This window comes from Lynx rufus, unplaced genomic scaffold, assembly GCF_022079265.1.
Source record: "Lynx rufus isolate CCGP_SWC_20201006 ecotype Redwood Valley unplaced genomic scaffold, mLynRuf1.p SCAF_1, whole genome shotgun sequence".
NCBI lineage: Eukaryota > Metazoa > Chordata > Mammalia > Carnivora > Felidae > Lynx > Lynx rufus.
This window is the reverse complement of record NW_025814823.1, coordinates 33,494,639-33,515,086: the sequence shown is the minus strand read 5'-3', so window position 1 is coordinate 33,515,086 and position 20,448 is coordinate 33,494,639. Positions and strand designations below refer to the sequence as shown.

The 20,448-nt window shown below is 36.2% G+C and overlaps 1 pseudogene; it reads right to left on the bottom strand.

Annotated features, from left to right (window-relative positions):
- LOC124508468 (nuclear ubiquitous casein and cyclin-dependent kinase substrate 1-like) overlaps nucleotides 1–20,178 on the bottom strand; it is a 41,424-nt pseudogene extending 21,246 nt beyond the window's left edge.
- Between the last annotated feature and the right edge of the window lie 270 nt (nucleotides 20,179–20,448).

Below are 20,448 nucleotides of genomic sequence, written 5' to 3'. Positions count from 1 at the left end.
GGCTTGGGCTTTGATCATTTCCAAAGTCTGTTACGATTCAGAATGGGTAGGAAGCAGTTCTACATTGGAGTTATTCTTAACAAAAATTCTTAGTCGTTTGTGCATGTGTGATTTTCAAAGTAGTACATACTTATTTTAAGAAAATTAAAGAAATATATTACTGAGAATTTGAAAAAAAAAAAAGAAGAAGAGGAATGTGAAATCAAAATAGATATTACTTTTCAGTCCTCCCAGAGATTAAGGAGAAGAGGTAGTCTCATACAATCTTGGAAGCCATGTAAATTAGAACTACTCTTTCGGAGCACCTGACAATAGGCATCAAAATTAATTCGAGCCACTAGCTCCACTTGTTAAATTTGTCCCAAGAAGATAATAGGCAAGTATGCTAAGATATGCTATAAAGATGTTTAACATAGGATTTCCCATACTGGAAAACTATGGAGCCAGTAATTTGGGCATGCTTAAATAAAGAAGAACCATAAAATGGAATTCTATGAAGCTATTAATAAAAGGTCAGTTATATCTGTATGTAAAGTTAATATTAGAAATATTTAATGGCTGGTACAGCATGTGAGCCTACAGTGACATTATAAATGGACATTTATCTTTCTGACATATTCTGGGTAACCTTTGGCACTGTGTTTAACCTATGACCATAAAGGATATATAGGACAGACACATTGCTGAATGAAAAGAGAAGATTTGGTTCCAGAAAAAAAACAGTCTGATTATTTGGTCATTTTTTTTTATCTGTGTGTTATGTTTTAACATATGTTTATCTTTAACATATGTTTTATCTGTGATGTCAATTTTGTAAGACTTGACATACTTAAAATTTCAGCCAACCCCAGTCAAAACAGTATATATTGGTAAAATTACCTCTGTATTTCCCTATGCCCATCACCAACCTCAGCCTCTCTCTCCTGTATCCTGTTTCCTCACTGAGGTAGGATAAAGTATCTCCTGTTCTCTTACAATAAGACGTAAGAGCTTGGGTGAACTTTAATTTCTTGGACCCCTGAACTTTGCTTAACATAAGTTAAAACCTGAATCTAAAGAGAAATGAAGATTTGTCCTTGAAAGCCAGCCTCCATGTCAGGTGCATAGAGGCCTCTTCATAAAGTCATTAAGGCCTTGTTGGCTCTTAAGTATCATGAAATTCAACTGAAATTTATGGGATAGGAGGTCAGAAAAAATAAATGGGTAGAAAGAGCCACACAGATATTTTTAATAATGCACAACCAATTTACTAGTTTGTTTCAGGAAAAATACACACACACACACACACACACACACACACACACACACACGTGTGTGTGTGATATATAATAATGTGCATTTTTGCAAAAGCCAAATACACTAATACATAATAAAACATTATATGGACAATTTGTTCTCTGGCTCATTCAACTGCTTTTCTTTCATGAGAAAGCTAATTCCATTTTACTAGCTAAAGTAGGTCTCAGTTGCAGACATTAAGCTGTACTTTCCCATGAAAATACGAAAGTGAGAAACACACAAGTAATGATCATGTCCTTCCCCTCTTCAGCTCTGTAGCCATCACCACAGTCAATCTAGATCCTTCCTGATTTTTGAATAATCACTAGGTGGTTTTGGGGTATAATCCTTTAGAGTCCACATCGAGAATACTAACCATATAGCTTCAACAATAATCAGGGCCAAAGACAAAAACTTGCAGCAGTTTGCATGGTATTCTTCAATCAGAAATGAGGAATTTTGTTACACAATTTCCCCTGAAGGATCTAGATTAATCTGTGCATCTGTAGAACCCAGGAGGCCTGTAGAGATTCAGTGAGAGAACAGATTTGGTGGCTGTATATCACTGAATTGAGAGTCTACTAATTAAATCTCCCATAAAAGAAAAACTATTAGGCTTTTGTAGAGTGCTATCATTTATAAGAAGTTGCCATTTGGGTGTAATAAAAAAGTACATCAATAATTTATTACCTACAAATTTTAGGCACATATATTTTGAATTAAATTTAACTTACAATTTTCAAACACGAAAGTAAATTTAACTGCATTTGAGATTCCATTTCAATATCCAGATATTTTATTAAAAATAATATTTAAACATCAAACCCAATAGCTCATCTACTTGCTAAGACTTTACAATTGTATGCATCAAAGAAAAATATGCAAAATACTTGAAGTAATTTATCTAAAAAATTAAAGCACAGGCACTCTCAGTCCTTGTTCTATAAAAATACTAGAGTGTGCATATCTATCTAAATTGATATATGCTGATTAGCCATACGATAGTAAATAAATAACTGCTACAAGAGTCTCCTAACTTTGCCTAAATTTGTGCTATTTTCAACGTGGTGTCACATTCAAATACCATAGAAAATAGCCTGAAGACAAAGTATATGGCTCCTCATTTAAGACTGACTCATTTGCCAAAACAGATGAACATATGGGAAGGGGAGAGGGGAAGACAAGAGAAGGAAACAAACCACAAGAGATTCTTAATGATAGAGAACAAACTGAGGGTTGTTGAGGAGAGGTGGGTGGGAGCTGGCCTAAATGGGTAAGAGGTGTTAGGGAGGACATTTGTGATGAGCACTGGGTGTTGTATGCACGTGGTGAACCACTGAATTCTACTCCTGAAAGTAATGTCACACTGTATGTTAACTAACTAAAATTAAATTAAAAAATAAATTGCATAAAAAAAGACAATAAAAAGACTGACTCATTTTTTTGTGGCCTTGATTTTGCCTATAATGAAAAGATGCAGGGAACGCAATCACCTAAAATCAGATATACCTAATTTCAGCTTAGAGACTTTTTTTTTTTTTAACATTGGTATAATTTGCAAGACTGCTGGGTGTTCTCTGTCTTCCTTCTTAGCAACAGAATCTGGTAACTTGAAGGGAAAGAACCCTTCTAAAATACTTGAAAGAAATCTTATTTCCTTGCTTTGAATCTGTGGCATTTTGGGCTGCCTCTGAGAAGAAAATGCTATGTCTCTGTTTCTAGCTACTACGGAGTAGAGTACAGCACAGCAGTGAGTTTTCTAACTTTGATAACATTCTGTATCCTATGCAGACAATTTTGAATTTCCGTAACATCATTCAGAATATGTTACAGTTTCTGTGTATACTGAGTGTATAAAGTGTGTGAGAGAACACTGTCATTCTTTGAAAAGGAAAGCAAATAGGAAATCCTGAATGGGATGCATTATATTCTAGTTTAAATTGGAACATTATCTTCCTTATCAAGTGCTATATACTAAGTATCCACATTATAGGATGTTTTGTCAGTACCTGGCTAAAAGGAAACAAACAGAAATTCTACTTCTGTCAGTTGATAATATAAACAAAATAACAGGGATACTGTAAGGTATGTAAGCTATATATTCAGAGAAAATTGTGCAAAACCTAAGAGATAATTGACTTCATAGTTTGATATTTTGTATCCTTTATGCAAAATAAACAAGAAAATAAAGGACAACACAAAGTTTCATTGTTACTTTTCCTGTGTGTGTGTGTGTGTGTGTGTGTGCGTGTGCGCGTGCGTGTGTTCAAAGTCTAAATTGTCTCAATGGGCATGAGTTCCATGCTGTTTTAATATTTTAAACTTTCTTTTCTTTCATACACACAAAAATACTATCATTCTCTATTACTCTGTACTACACATTTTAAAGTCTATATTTTACAAGGAGTGCATTGCGTGATACCATATTTGACAAATTACTCCATCTCGTAGGCATGTTAAAATAATGTTATACTTTATGTGTAATTTGTCAAAAAAAATTCAATTACCTGGGAGAACAAAGATGTCATTATGACTGCAACAAGTTGTGTATGTTCAAAGAAATCAGAAACAAGAGACCTTTCTTTCTCATTCCATATGTTTTTATACGATGAGTACATAGTTCTTGAATTTAATTTGCAAACTCCTCAAACTGAAAGAAGTATCTCAGTGTTATGGAATTTTGAACTTCTTTCTGGGCAAGAAGAGGGTTTTTTTCTACTTATGTGCATTGAAATGGTGCTGTCTACACTATTTCAACATTTCAAAGCTTTGAAACAGATTTATGATTGATCTAATATTATTCATGTAATTATTTGAAATATTTTGACAATGGCATGAACTTAAAATTTAAGTTTTACAACTAGTATCATTATCCCTAAATTTTATACATGCCCCTGTTTAGGAATCCCCATTCCTGGTTTTCGTATTTGAGTTGAATGGTTCTAGAATCAAGAAATCATCAAGAGATGTAGTCCTGCTATTAAAAGCACCTTCTACTCCTCATCAGAAAATTGTATCTAGGAAAATACTCAACGATATAATAATACTCGTTCTTTTTGTCCATCTTTAGCTTCTTCTATTGAAAAAAATATTCACCCTGACTTTTTCTCCTGTATCAACATGTTGTAAACCTAAGCTTTGCAGGGGAAGAGATAATACACCAGAAAAGTCTGGGGAAATACGCAGTATTAGAATAAGGTAATGATTTGATTGTTACATTCATTAGGATAAATGCATTTTGACTACCTGGCCTGCCTGCTCTGAATAACAGTTGTCCATCATCAAACCAGCCCATTCATGCTTCTTCTCAATCTTCAGTTCTCTATGTGGAATTTCTTTTCTTTTTTAAACATTTATTTATTTTTGAGACAGAGAGAGACAGAGCATGAACGGGGGAGGGTCAGAGAGAGAGGGAGATACAGAATCTGAAACAGGCTCCAGGCTCTGAGCGGTCAGCACAGAGCCCCGCGCGGGGCTCGAACTCCGGGACCATGGGATCATGACCTGAGCCGAAGTTGGACGCTTAACCCACCGAGCCACCCAGGCGCCCCTGTTATTTACATTTTATTTTTTTTTAAATTTTTTTTAACGTTTATTTATTTTTGAGACAGAGAGAGACAGAGCATGAACGGGGGAGGGTCAGAGAGAGGGAGCCACAGAATCTGAAACAGGCTCCAGGCTCTGAGCTGTCAGCACAGAGCCCGACGTGGGGCTCGAACTCACAGACCGCGCGAGATCATGACCTGAGCTGAAGTCGGCCGCTTAACCGACTGAGGTGCCCCATCTATGTGGAATTTAAGAGAAAATAAGCTCAGTTAGAAACGAATGCTGAGCCTTCACAACATCTACCACTGTGACTACCATTTTTTGATTATATTAAAAATTAATTTGTTTCTTCTACCTTTGGAATCCAGCTGAATGTGACACACATTTCCACATTTCTTCATCAAAATTGGCATCTTCAGAGGTAATACAGTTTCACTTATTTTGGAGAAGTTCACTTATTTAAAGGCTTCTTCAGTCTCTCCCCCCAGAGGATTCTATTTATGCCTTCAGACCTATGCTTTATCTAAATCATATTCCAAACATAATGAACATCTTCCTAATATTTCCTAACATTTTCAATATGATTTGGCCACAAGAAAAAAAAAATCATTATGTTCACGTAGAAAAAGAGGAAAAATAAAAGCAAAGAAAGTAGCACTCAATATCAGCAGAGGAAACATTTTTATGTAGCTTCTTTAGCAACAGTGAAATAGTTTTTGATCATGAACACTGTGGATAATATGTTGGACCCTTTCTGTCTCTCGACTTCTAGTAGTAAACTGCAACTTAATTATTGGGAAACATTGCTATCATTATTGCATTTCTAGTCATTTTTTTCTCCCAAATGACTTATACTTGTGATGTAGTGTGGTTACTGTTCCCAGGATCAAATAAATTGAAAATATACAAAGAAATAAGATGCTTTTAAACTGATTTTGTTTTTAACCCAAATTTTCTCTGTGAGAATAGGCACAAGCAATAGTTCCATAAATATATGTTTGTACAAAATACTATATTGAATATATGATTTTTTGTCTGAGGGAATGCATGCTTATTTAGGTATTTTTTCCAGCTAACAAATATTTTAGCTTTTCTGAGAAGTCCTCCCAAAATCTCTATTTTGCTTTACTAAATCTAGTTGTTTTGTTATTTTTTTTTCAGTTTCATATCAATATAGAATTAGAATGCAGTAGATAATATGCTGCGTATTGGGATGGTTAACTTACCCTCTCTTATTCTCTACCACTCACATACAGCTAAATATAATCAAAGGACTAAAGAGAAAATCTTATATGGTGGTATTTGAAAATGGGACAGAAGATGTAGTAGAGAATACTTGAAATTGTGAGTCATGACAGTTGTGATATAAATCCTTTGCTATATTTTGTAAGATCTAACTGTATCCTGAGAGAGTTTTCCAAGGCTTTTACCCTCACAAGTAACATTTTGAAAGAAAAATAAGTTACACACATAAACAAATTTACATTAGATATACTTAGAATAATATGAATAAGCTAAGCTAAATATTTAAAAAATATTGATTCAAAATACATGCCTTGTGCTATAGCAGTGACTGCCTTTGTTTTCAGATTATGTGCATAATTTTATTAACAAAATTAAATTTGTATTGGCATGATTAACTCAGCTAGAAAGACATTCAACTTTTAATTTCCCAGTAAATTTGTAATGTTCTCTCAGAGCATAATCATAACGAAACAAGACTTATAGGGATGGTTAACTTTATATGTGAACTTGACTGGACCATGAGATACTTAGATATTTGGTTAAACATTATTCAGGGTGTTACCATCGGATCTCTTGGGTCTTTTGCTTGTTGACTGCAGAGATTTCAGACCTTGGGAACTGTCAGCCTCTACGATCATGTGAACCAATTCTTATATATTTTAAAATACATTACTAAAGAGTACAATATAGGAAAATAGCAGCAATGGAGAATATATTTTAAAAATGAAGTATTCTGAAAAGATGTAAATTTCTAGCAGGGGCAGAAATAAAAGGGTTTTAGTATATCTGGGAAATTGAAACCAGTTTTGAAGGGACACATATCAAATGTAAACAGCAAACCTATTTCAGACTGTTAACAATTTGATATTTAAATCATTCAATTAATATATGTCAGGTTCCTTCTATGTGTAATACTGTGCCAAAGGCTACAGAGGATAGTATCACATTCTGTACCATCATATAATTTAAAAGTACATTGGCAAACATAATGCTGGTAAATGTCAAGGCATCTATTCTATTCCAAAAACATTGCTGTGACATATGAAGATAGAGAGAGGAAATTTTTTCTAATTTATTCAAGGCAATGATTTGATGACATATTGTAGCACGATGGCATCTTGAGGGAAGAAACCCACAGGTTTTAAAAATGAGTAAATCATCTGGAAGTTGGGTGGTACTGGACAAGACAGTAATTGATATCAGAAGGATATGAAATTGATGTTGCTTTTTTTTTTCCGCCTAACTCACTGCACCTGGTGAGGGGGCATGTCCTTCATTGGAGACAGGATCCCTTGATAGCCTCAAAAGTTCACCTTTCTATCTCTACTGCTCTATGGCAGTTGGAGTAGTGTCAACCCTCTCATCAAGTGATGGATTGATTCAGGCGGAGACATATGTTACAATTTTGGCCACTGAGATATCAGAAAGGCTTCTAGATGCTTCTGAAAAGTTTTTATTTCACTCTTATTTCACATAACCCCGTGACGATCCTTTTGTGCTACGTTTTGCCATCCTGTAAGGAAGGAGCCCTGAGAACCTCATGAAACACAGGGAAAAGGCAGGAGACAAGCTCGAGTGGAGCGAAGGCTTTGCCAAGTAGCTGAGTCATCAGATCTCTGAATTGTCCTGCCTCTGGACGTCCTATTTTTTGTCATAACATATCTCCTTATTATTTCACCCCTTCGTCTGCTTTCTCTTATGGAAGACAAATGCCATTATTAAATTGTTAAATAATGGCCTCGCAATGTTTTTCAGCGTGCAAATTATTACTTGATCATCGAGTTGGCTTCAGGAAAACAGTAGGAGAGGGAAAAGGGCCTCACTGTATCTTCAATAGAAGAAGCGATCTGGCAGCTTATGGACTAAATCCTACACAAAATTTCAGCCAGGATTATACATAGGACATTACACATAAAAATCTGAATTTCTCTCTTCTCTTAAGAAATGAGGTTCAGTTTCACGTGGCAACTAGGAAGAAAACAGTTAGTATTCAGTCTCTAAATTCCTTCCTCCATCCTTAGGGAATCTACCTTTTAGACCCCCTCCAGAGCTCTGATAAGAAGCTTTTAGGTTCTTCTCTAAGTTCTTGTGTAACTCGGTTGTTTAGTAGTCATGAAGCCATGATTTGGATTTATGGGATGCAGCTGCATTAACAACGAAAATTTTCAAGTGATCAGTGCAGGCAAGTCACATAGGTCCTTTAGCTACATGAGAGTCAACGTACAAAAACCAAAAAGAGCCCCAAACCAAGTGGCTTCCTTGTGTTCAGCTGTACCGCACGGAGTTGCCTTGGTCACTTTGAAATAGAACTATATCCCAGTGTGCCAAAAGAGGCTTTTGGAAATCTGAAACTTCTCAAGAATGATGATGGGCTTGTGGCTATTTCTTGGTTGTTTTCATTCTCTACTAATCATTAGCAAATGCCAGTGTTGGGGAAAACCTGTGACTTACATGGATCTGTTTTGACAATTCAACCATTTCTGGTGACGCACTGACAATTGGTTAGACATAACAGACTGAGTGTACCTTTTCAGTGCAGCAGAACTCATGTTCTTGGCGTTTGCACATTTAATGCTAAACAGAAACCTCCTTTTTTTCTGCCTGTTTAAAACATTACCACAAACTTAGAGGATAATTGTACAGGAAAATATTATAATTCCTGATATCCATGAAAACACTGATGTGACTAACAACCTTTTGGTAATATTGCCATAATAGTCATTACACCATGAAATATTTTATGCCGGTATTTTGAGGAAAATCTTAAAATATTCAATGAACACTATCAACTTATCTAACTGCTAATAACAACAGTGCTCCCGAAATAGGCAGTACTAACACCAGACATATTCCAACCATGACAAAAACAAAGCAACAACAATAAGAGGAACCAACATGACAACAAGATTACAAGCAATGTAGTGCAAATACATAACATTAAATTAATTAGTTTCATGATATACTATGACTTTAAAAACAGAGAGAAAAAGAGAGAGCAGGAGAGGGGCAGAGAGAGAGGGAGAGTGAGAAAGCATCCCAAGCAGACTCCATGCTGACAGTGCAGAGCCTGACACCGGGCTTGAACTCATGAACCATGAGATCGTGACCTGAGCCAAAATCAGGAGTCAGATACTTAGCCAACTGAGCCAGTCAGGCACCCCACGTAACCTTAATATTCTTTTATTGTTTGACTCATATAATCAATGAAAGGATTAATAATAAAAAGTGAAAAATATGATATTTACAGCAAATTCATAATGGTCTCTAAAAAATCAGATATATAAGATTAAACCAAATAATAATTTTGAAGAAGTACGAGCTATGTAGAGGGTAAAAGAACAAAAAAAAAAGAGACATGTTGAAATAAATACTGAAATATGTTCCTAAATGAAGAATCATATTTTTAAGATGATCAGTTGTCATCTGAATAAACCATTAATTGCATTTCAACCTTAAATGCCTTTTTGGAAGTTCCATTCACAGAACTTAACCAAGAACACTTACAAAATTTAAATAAAGTATTCCTCATCATGGCATTATCATCATCATCTTTGTATTTTTTTTTTTAACCTAGAGGGTATCTTTGTTGCATTAATCTACCAAAGCTGCCATAACAGAACACCACAGACTTGATGGATTAAACAACAGAAACTTTTTTTCTTACAGTTGTAGAGACTGGAAGTGGAAGATTAAGACCCTGGCAGAACTGGTTTCTGATAAGGCCACTCTCCTGGCTTGCAGACAGATGACTTCCCACTCTGTCCTCACACACCCTTTCTCAGTGTATGCAATCTCCTGGTGTCTCTTCCTCTTCTTATAAGGACAGTAGTCCTTTTGGATTCAGGTTCTACCCTTAGGACACCACTTAACCTTATTTCTCCTTAAAGGACCTGTCTCCAAATACTATCAGACTGGGGATTAGGGGGCTTCAACCCGTGAACTGGGGAGGGGGCAACACTTCATTGCACAGCAATTATCATCATCATTAAAAAAAAAATTAGGGGCACCTGGGTGACTCAGTTGGTTAAGTGTCCAACTTTTGATTTGGGCTCAGGTCATGATCTCATGGTTTGTGAGATCAAGCCACACATCAGGCTCTGAGCTGGCAGCATGGAGCCGGCTTGGGATTCTCTCTCCCTCTCTCTCTACCCCTCCCCTGCTCGCTCACTCTCTCCCTCTCTCCCTCCCTCTCTCTCTCTTTCAAAATAAACAAACTTAAAGTATTATGGCATTGTGAATATATTTTGTCTTATTAAAAAATAGCACATAGGGGCGCCTGGGTGGCGCAGTCGGTTAAGCGTCCGACTTCGGCCAGGTCACGATCTCGCGGTCCGGGAGTTCGAGCCCCGCGTCAGGCTCTGGGCTGATGGCCCGGAGCCTGGAGCCTGTTTCCGATTCTGTGTCTCCCTCTCTCTCTGCCCCTCCCCCGTTCATGCTCTGTCTCTCTCTGTCCCAAAAATAAATAAACATTGAAAAAAAAAATTTAAACAAAAACAAAAACAAAAACAAAAAAATAGCACATAATCACTACAAAGTGTATGTATAAATATAGTAATATGTATAAATATAGTAATAGAGACGGAGACACATATGTAACTAATTTAAATGGTCCATAATATTCTATTGTGTAAAAGTACAAAAATTTAACTGATCAATTTTGACTATAGAAAGGGGCGCTGTTAGAGGTTGGGTTACCCTGAACATACTGAGGTACAGATGCATTTGCAGGATGTTTATACGTTTGTACTCCTTCAGTCAGTATCTACAAAATGTAAGAGGAAAGGGCAGCATTAGGAGAGAGAGCGGCTTAGTTGTGATGTACTTTAAATGAAGTTCTCACCTAAATCCAGAGACATTAGGAGACTGGATGGCACTTCTGAATAGTCTTTGAGCTGGGGTTAGAGAGCAGGACTTTAACCACTGCATTTATCAGCCACTGAATGCAGGTTGCCCCCTCAAAGGAGGTATGTCTTTGGTTGGGATAATTTTCTTTAGTCCAATACATCTCTGTAAAGGTTAAAGGCAGTCATTCCTAGGTGGCATATCATAGCTTACACCAGCTGACACCCCTTATCACATTTACCTCATATTAGTCTCAAAAGCTGTTCCTCTAAGACATAAAAGGCAACCATGCAAGAGTTGACATTCACGTATTTATGGAACCTTAAAAAGAGTAAAAAAGTGATCCCTTTGATAATCAGTGACTACTCTAAAAAACTGCAGTCACAGAAATATAATATACTTGGTAAAGACATTGTTTCAAAGTCTAATATTTAGAATTTCACACTAATATCTGAATATTTATAATAATTCTCACAAAGTGGCTTTATGAAAGGAGACACACACTTAATATTAAAATAGTATAGAAAAGGATAGTGAAGAATGCTAATCCATTTACTCAACAAAACTTGTTCATCTGTTTTGAGCTGACAGTCCCCTAGTTCCTGAGGACATAATAGTGAAAAACAACAACAACAACAAAAATACCATTTCTCTGTAAATGCATAATGCAATGGTAGGAAATAGAGAAAGATCGGGAGTACTTGGACTAAAATTCTTGTCTGTAACTTAAGAACAACAGTTCTCTAATAACAAATAGATTATAGTCATCAACAATACAGATGAAATTATTTCAGAAGAAAAGATGAGCTTACTTTTACTAATTATGGTCAAGAACTGACATAGTAGTCTGCAAGCTACAAAAGTCAAATGGTAAAGGGAAAAATAAGACTGATGAAGAGACATCAATAAAACTTCTGACAATGTCTTATGTTGGTTGAGGGACAACCTGTAGTCCATTCTATCAAAAATTTAAAAAAGAAAAGAAAAGAAAAGGAAGGAAAAGAAAAAAAAGGAAAGAAAGAAAGAAAAGAAAGAAAGAAAGAAAGAGAGGGAGGGAGGAAGGGAGGGAAGGAGGAAGGAAGAGAGGAGAAAAATAACTCTAGTAGAACATTAGAGGCCGTACAATAGACAAGGGAAATAGACTTCGCAGAATTAATTCATCTAAGTATCTAAACAAATAAAGTGTTAGGTAGAAGGTAAACAGGAACAGTGGAAGGAGTACCCAGAGACAGAGTCTCAGGTCCCTGGACAGAGACATGAGCTGGAGGCAAGGACAGGTGCTAAATAGGTTACACATTAGAATATGGGGACACAACATCCTGAGCTTGTGGCTTCCAAGACCTTGGGGCTGACAGATCAAGAGCCACAGGTACAGAGTATGTGGTCTCCTCTTCCACCCCTGCCCAGGGTGATCCCTAGACTCATTATAATGCATCTGCTTGCGATTATAGTCCCCACCCTACCATGGAGAAAGGTTGCCATGATCGTTCTGGTACAAACCTTGTAGGGCCTAAAACTCCCCCTTCCTACCTGTGGGATGAGTCCCCCAAATGATTGGAAGCAGCTTCCATAAGAGACCACCCCACCATAAGTCACAACAACTCCCAGCTCAGAGAAACATAACAAATATCCAATCCCAAAACAACCTAGGACCTGTTCCGCCTCAGGAACCTGCCCCTCTCCCACCTTGAGAGTGTACTTTCACTTTAATAAACTGCTTTGCCCTTGCTACTTTCCTTCTGGTTGTCTTTATTCTAGAGTGAATCCCCATGTAAATCTTCTTAGGAATTGAAGGACCAAGACCTCCATTCACACAATGCAGACTCTCCCATAGGTTACAAAAGGACCAGGCAAAATCATTATACACAGTTACTACAATTATTATCAAAATGTCCAGTTTTCAATTAAAGTTATAAGATTTTGAGATACATGTTGGCACAGAAAAAGTGTGATCTTTACACAGGAAAAAAGCAGGCATTAGAAACTATCTTTGAAGGAGACAAGATGGTGAACTTAGCAGATAGACTATAAAGCAGATTCTATAAATATAGCTCAAAGAACTAAAAGACACCATTCCTAAAACATTAAAGGAAGGTTTTTTGACAATGTCTCCTTAAATAAAAAATATCTGTAAATAAATAGAAATTATTAAAAAAAATTTAACGTTTTATTTATTTATTTATTTATTTATTTATTTATTTATTTATATTTTTTTGAGAGAGAGAGAGAGAGAGAGAGACTACGTGAATGAGCATGAACAGGGGAGGAGCAGAGAGGGAGACAGAATCAGAAACAGGCTCCAGGCTCCAAGCTGTCAGCACAGAGCCCAATGTGGGGCTCAAACTCACAAGCCGTGAGATCATGACCTGAGCCGAAGTCAGACACTTAACCGACTGAGCCACCCAGGTGCCCCAAGAAATAGAAATTATTAAATAATCAAATAGATATTCTGTAGTTGAAAAGAGTAATTCCTGAAATAAAAAATTCACAGCAGTATAGCTCAACAGTACACTGAAGTTCATGGAGAAGAGATACAGTAAACCTGAAGATTTTCAAAACATGCTATGCAATCTGAAGAACAGAGAAATAAATGAATGAGGAAAAATCAGCAGAGGTTTCAGAAAAATGCGGAACTCCCTAAGTACTCCCATATACAAGTACTGGAATTACAGGAGATTAAAAGGTAGAAGAATATTACTTGAAAATAAAATGACTGAACACTTTCTCAAACAGTTAAAAACATTAATCTACACATCCAAGAAGCCACCATCAAGTCCAAGAGGGAGAGAGATCCATACTCAGACACATCATGGTCAATATACTGAAAACCCAAGACAAAATCTTGAAAGAAGCAAGAGAAAAATGACTTATGCACAAAAGGAAGCACAAAAAAACCAACAGCTGAGTACCTGAAAACAACAGGGCCATGAAGCAACAAGACAGCGTATTCAAAATGCTGAAAGTAAAAAGCAAAAGAAACCAGAAAAACCCCCAAACAAAAACCCTATCACTCAATAATCTTGTATCCAACAAAATGCCTTTCAAATGAAGACTAAATAAATACATTTGCATATTAAAAACCAAAAAGCTGAGAAAAATTGTTACATATAGAATAAAATTACAACATAATAAAGGCTGTTTTATGAAAGTTCCATGTCTACGTTTATTTTTCCACGGACGACCAAGTATCCTAGCACCAATTGTTGAAAAGACTATCCTTTCTTTCTTCAGTTGCCTTTGAATCTTTAAAAGATCAGATGACTATGTGAGTCAACATCTGCTTTCTCTGTACCAGATACGTGCTTTGCAAATAATCCTTCCCTAAGGGCGGAGTTGAATAGATCGAGTGCGATTCGTCATCTGTATATCTTCAGTGATGAACATTATGCTGAATATAAGCACTGTACCATAGTTGATATAGTTGCTTCCACGGCGGGTTTTGGGTTTTGGTTAAGAATTTTGACACTGCTATACATATGTACTGGAATTGAACAATTAAATGGATGGCAGATGGCGGGAGCTAAGTTTCTATTACAATTGGTGTCTATAGACAACAAGAGGAGGGTAAAGTGATCCACATAGCAAAGGATCAGAGTGGAGACGTCAGTATTAATTCATATTTTCCTTAATGCAGATACAGACTGTTAGATATAGCAATATTTTATATATATGTGTATACACACGTGTTAGTACACTCACGTATACTTCCTTGCTAAATCAGCTTCCTACACCTAGAAGCAATGACATTCTGAGAGCAACAAGCATACCTAATGTAGCACCCAGATACTGATTTATAATATCATTCTTTAGTAAAAACAACTGGGGCTTCATGGAAAAGTAGCTTATTCTAGGCCAGGAGCAAAAAATGTACAAGATGGCTCTGAGTATCTTGTGGTATCAGAAAATAAGGAGGTGTTCAACACACACACACACACACACACACACACACACACACACACACATACGATGGGGATATTTTAAAAGGGATAAAGGAGCCACCGGTAGAGTTCATGATAGCCAAAGTTGGAATAATTTGAGCACCGCGATAAAGTAGTATTTGCTTATTTTCTAAAATATAAAATAAATATTCATGAGTCTATACTGATAGAAACAAATGAATTAATAAGTAAAATGAGGATTCTAGACAAATCTCCTATGCAGGAGAATTTCAAATAATTTATATAGATATTCATTCCTCAAGGAGAGAAAATAGAACTCCCCACTGTTTGAGAGTGGAATGCAAATGATAACTTCCTTTCAAAAAGTGTAATATAGAAAAGGGGGGAGGGGAAAGTAACTTTACAGTGGAAAAATCTTATGAATGCCATCATCAAAATCAAAGCCAACTCATCAAAATCAATATTAATAGTGCTAAGTTACACTGACAGTATGCATACTTGATATGATGTGATGATAATGACACATTATTGCTGTGGTCTGCCTCCCTAGCACACAGACTCCCTTTCAAATCATGAGAAATATATCAGACAAATCTTAATTAAGGGACATTCTATAAAAGATGACCACTACTCCTCATAACCATAAAAGTCATCAAAAACAAAGATGGTCTGAGAAATTGTCACAGGTAAAGGAGCCCAAAGAAACATGCTTACTAAGTGTAGTATTCTGGATGGGATCCCAGAACAGAAAAAGATAACAAGTAAAAACTTATAAAACCTGACTCAAGTAATAAGTTTAGTTAATGATAATATATAATTATTGGTTCACTATTATAACAAATGTACCATGCTAATTTAAGATGTTAATATGAGTGGAAATTGGGTGTGAGGAACTTGAGGGACTGTGGACTATCTGCAAAATTGTTCTGCATTTTGAATAATATTCTAAATTAAATTGATCAAAAATAGATATATAATATAGACATCAAATACTATACTCCTTTCTAATTTTTTTAATGTTTATTCATTTTGGAGAGAGAAAGAGATCACAAGTAGGGGAGGGGCAGAGAGAGAAGGAGACACAATTCTTTAGCACAGAGCCCAACATGGGGCTCAAACTCAGGAACTGTGAGATCATGACCTGAGCTAGAGTCGGACACTTAACCAACTGAGCCACTCAGATGCCCCTCAAATAGTGTAATTTTATGGGGAATTGTGGTTTATGAAGTTAAGAAATAGGTCTTCAAAATAGAATTGACAGTATGGCACACTGACATGAATTAATAAATAATTCAGTCAAAGGTCCTGGGTTTGAATCCTATTTACCCATTCAAAATCTTGGAACTGTCATTTGTAAATGGTCTTCCTTTCTCTTTTCTGAGCTATTTCATCTAACAATCCATCGTCTATCTTTAAACTTGATTTTTTAATTTTTATTATTAGGCAAGAAACTCTGTCTAGTCACATTGAAGTCTAATAATGCAGTCTCAAAACCAAGTCCAAATCTGCCAGAATCTAGCTCTTGGCATTGGTCAATTAATTAACTTCAATGTTAATTTCACATATATAAGGAATAAAGATTTCACACGTTTTAAGAAAATATGCTAATGGCTGAGGCCCTTAACATTACTTTGTTTACTTAGTTAACATTTCTCTTTTTAAAAGAATATCACACAGAAGAAAATGTCAGATACCAAAATGTTAGGTCAATAAATTTATATTATTGAGACAACCAGATTTCTTTCAAGAGTCAGCTTATAAAGCCAACTTCCAGTTTTATATATATATATATTTTTTTTTCCTATACAACTATGGGTTAATTGTCCCTCCCATGTGCAAACTACCTCACATTAAGCGCATAACATTTACTTGTCATATTACAATTGTGTCTTTCCTTACCTCTCTCCCCTACTAGAGTACATACCAAATTTGGGAATTTTTACTGAATATAAAAATATATATTAAAAGGCAGTTCTAAATCAGAGGAAAGACTGAACAAATCAGACTCCCCAACCTGTGCAAAATCATGTTTTCATTAAAATTTCCAGGGGGAAGATTTTAGCCCCATATATCTTGGAGCTCATCAACGATATACAGTAAAACCTTGGATTGCGAGTAATTTGTTCTGTAAGTGTTCTGCAAGACGAGCAAATTTTTTTTTATCGTTTTTTTATTTTTGAGACAGAGAGAGACAGAGCATGAACAGGGGAGGGGCAGAGAGAGAGGGAGACACAGAATCTGAAACAGGCGCCAGGCTCTGAGCTGTCAGCACAGAGCCCGACATGGGGCTCAAACTCACGGACTGTGAGATCATGACCTGAGCCGAAGTCGGACGCTTAACCGACTGAGCCACCCAGGCGCCCCAAGACGAGCAAATATTTCTAAAAAATTTTCACTTGAAAAACGAATGATGTCTTGCAATACGAGTGGTACGTGCCATCAAATGTTACGTGATCACAACTGAGCCAATGGTTCTTCTCTCTCTCTCTCTCTTGCTGTGGGATTATGGATGATTGTCTCCTATGCTTGGATGCTTGGTCGCAGGCCATGGTGTTTGGCAGAAATCAGTGATTTTTCAGAATGTTGGAAGGTGCCCACGACTAGCACTAGTGTTTTGTTGTTGTTTTTTTTTTTTTGTCACTTCAAAGCACCTATGGACAGTCCTTTGCTTTTCCATTCAAGAGTGAGCTTAACAATGCTTTGCTTCATTCTAGGTTGGGCATCCTGCAGATATAGACCTTTTGTCTGCTGTCTTATTGACAGTTCCATTAAATACAGCATATGATACGAGTTTATTAATACTGAATGTAGTCAACATCTGTTAGTGAAAGTCGTCCTACACAATAACCCTCATCTCTCGTGTCTCCCTCACACCAGCCACGAAGGTTTTCAAAGGTAAGTACAGGTTAATTTGTTTATCTTTTTAAAAATTTTATTATTGTGAATTATATTACAGCATTGTAATTATTTTTATATGAATATTTTGGGGATGTAGAACGAATCATCTGAGTTTCCATTATTTCTTACGAGGAAATTTGCTTTGACATGCAAGTGCTTTGGATTACAAACATGTTTCCAGAACACATAATGCTCACAAACCAAGGTTTTCCTGTATTTATTATTGATCAGAATATGGCATAAAGAGAGACAGCCCTAAAGATATAAAGCTAATGAAAACAGAAGGGAGAAAAAATAGTAAAAGAAAAAGACAAATTAATGCAATAGAACTCAAGGAAATGAAGATAAGAATTAACCAAATCAAACAATAAGTATGCAGTTTTGAAAGAAGAAAATATTCGACTCCTGCTTAGCAAAGAGCATGTGGCCCTTGTCTCTGGTATTTCAGAGGTTGATAAGGGATAAATAAGTTTGTAAGATATAAACACCATCCAGTTAAGTATATGCTTTGATTAGATGCCTGTGTAAGTAAGATATGTATAAAGGTCAACAGATTAAATATGTAGTTTAATCAGCAAATTATGTAAATTAGCACAAATAAAATACTCTACAACTTATGATCAGTAAGGCATGCAATTCCATTAGCCAAAAGTAGGTACATTTAAGACAGTTAAATATGCTCTTAGATCAGCAAGACTGGAAGAAAAAAAAAAAAAAAAGAACAAGAAAACTATACATTTTCAGATTTGGAGCCTGGGCTGCACCTTAAATCCTGAAGGTGTTGGCACACTGGCTCTTGATCATGGAGCTTTTATGGGACTAGTCCTCACTTGGGTAGTGACTAGGAACTGAAAAAAAAAAAAAAACTTCAAAAGAAAATACACAAACAAAAACTCCGCAAAGCCAATGGAAAGCAACCCAGATCAGGGAGAAATTGGCTCAAGTGAAGGCACTGAGGCAATTTGCTAAGATTTTTTTTTTGTTTTTTTATGGCTTTTTGCCTGACAGAACGTGCCGGGTGACACCATGAGCACTGAAATTTAGGAAGAAACTTACTGTGATACTCTCATGAAGAACCAGGGCACAGAGTTCAGGGCTCTCACAGCCTCTAGACAGGGAAGGAGGAAAAACTTCAAAGAACTGAGCCAAAAAAGGAAGCTCCAAATCTGTAAAAAAGGTGGAGTATCAACTGTGTACAGACCCAAATATCTGCCTGAATCTGGACCCTCTTGTGTAGGGTAGATTCCAAACAGTGCAGCTAACAGTGTAAGAACTGGATAGAGATTTCAGCTGCTGGAAATTGAAAGACAAAGAGTTTGGAGTTAGAATCCAGACTGCCAATGTCTATTTTCTCATTTTTATTTTGCCCACATTTCTAGTTCCTTTAACAAGGATTCCACATAGCACAAAGTTTACTCTTGTATGTGTTTAATACTTACATGTCTCTCTATATTTCTATCCCTATTCAGCAAATACTTGAAATAATTACTTCTAAATAGATATGAGAAAGAATCTGGATAAAACAAAGATATGTTAATGTGTTGACTTGCCAGGTGGTAGAGGCTGAAAAAACAATGTTTTAAACTTTTAGTTAATATAGTGCTTTCCAATATTAAACTTTTATTAGACAATTGTTTGCCTAAAAACTTGAACTGTATGCTAACAAAAATAATACCAAAATCTTCTGAAACCAAAAATCAAATTATCTCAGAAAAATTGTTAATTTGTGTCTAATTCAATAAACCATATAGAAGCACAACATAATTATTTTTATATGGGTCTGTATTTAAATATAACATCTTTAAAGTCAAAGGGGTTCTGGGTCCCTAACAATCTGACAAAATCACATATCTTAACACACTGAAAAAGTTACCCATATAATATGAAAAGATGTCAGAGACGTCAATGCACTATCATCGCCCATAATAATAAAAGGAGCAACAAAGTGATACATTTTTGTATATATAATAAATGAGACACTCTTTCTTCTCTTTCTATTTTCCTTTTAATTTTTTTAATGTGTATTTATTTTTGAGAGAGAGACAGAGCGCGAGCAGGGGAGGAGCAGAGCGAGAGGGAGACACAGAATCCAAAGCATGGTCCAGGCTCCGAGCTGTCAGCACAGAGCCCAACGTGGGGCTGGAACCCACGAACCGTGAGATCATGACTGAGCCGAAGTCAGACACTTAACCAACTCAGGCACCCCTGTATTTTCTCTTTAAATACATACAGAAGGGATATACAGGTATTCATTTGTTAATTTTTGTTATGTTTCATCCTTAAACAATAGCATGTTTTTAAAGAAAACATTTCTATTCGAAATCAGTCACGTTATTATGGTAGATTCTATTAAACCGGTAGTGGTTCTCAACCACGTGAAATTTTGTCTGGAGATATTTTTGGTTGTCACAACGGGGAGCAGGGTGCTCCTGGCATCTAGTGGGTAGTGGCCAAAGATGCTGATAAACATCCTACGATGTAGATCCCCAACCCCGAACAAAATGTTTGGTCCAAAATGTCAATAGTGCTTTGGTTAGGAAACTAGAGCACACAAAGACAGTCGGAGTATTCTGCTTCTTACAGTTTTTTGTGACATAAGAAAGAACATGCTTTATTGATACAGTAACCACCAGTGCCTCTGAAGATAGACTGCCTGATACAACCTGTCACACTGTGGGAAAATGACCTAAACTTTATAAGCTTCATTTTCCTTCCCTATAAAATGGGATCCTAGAGCAGA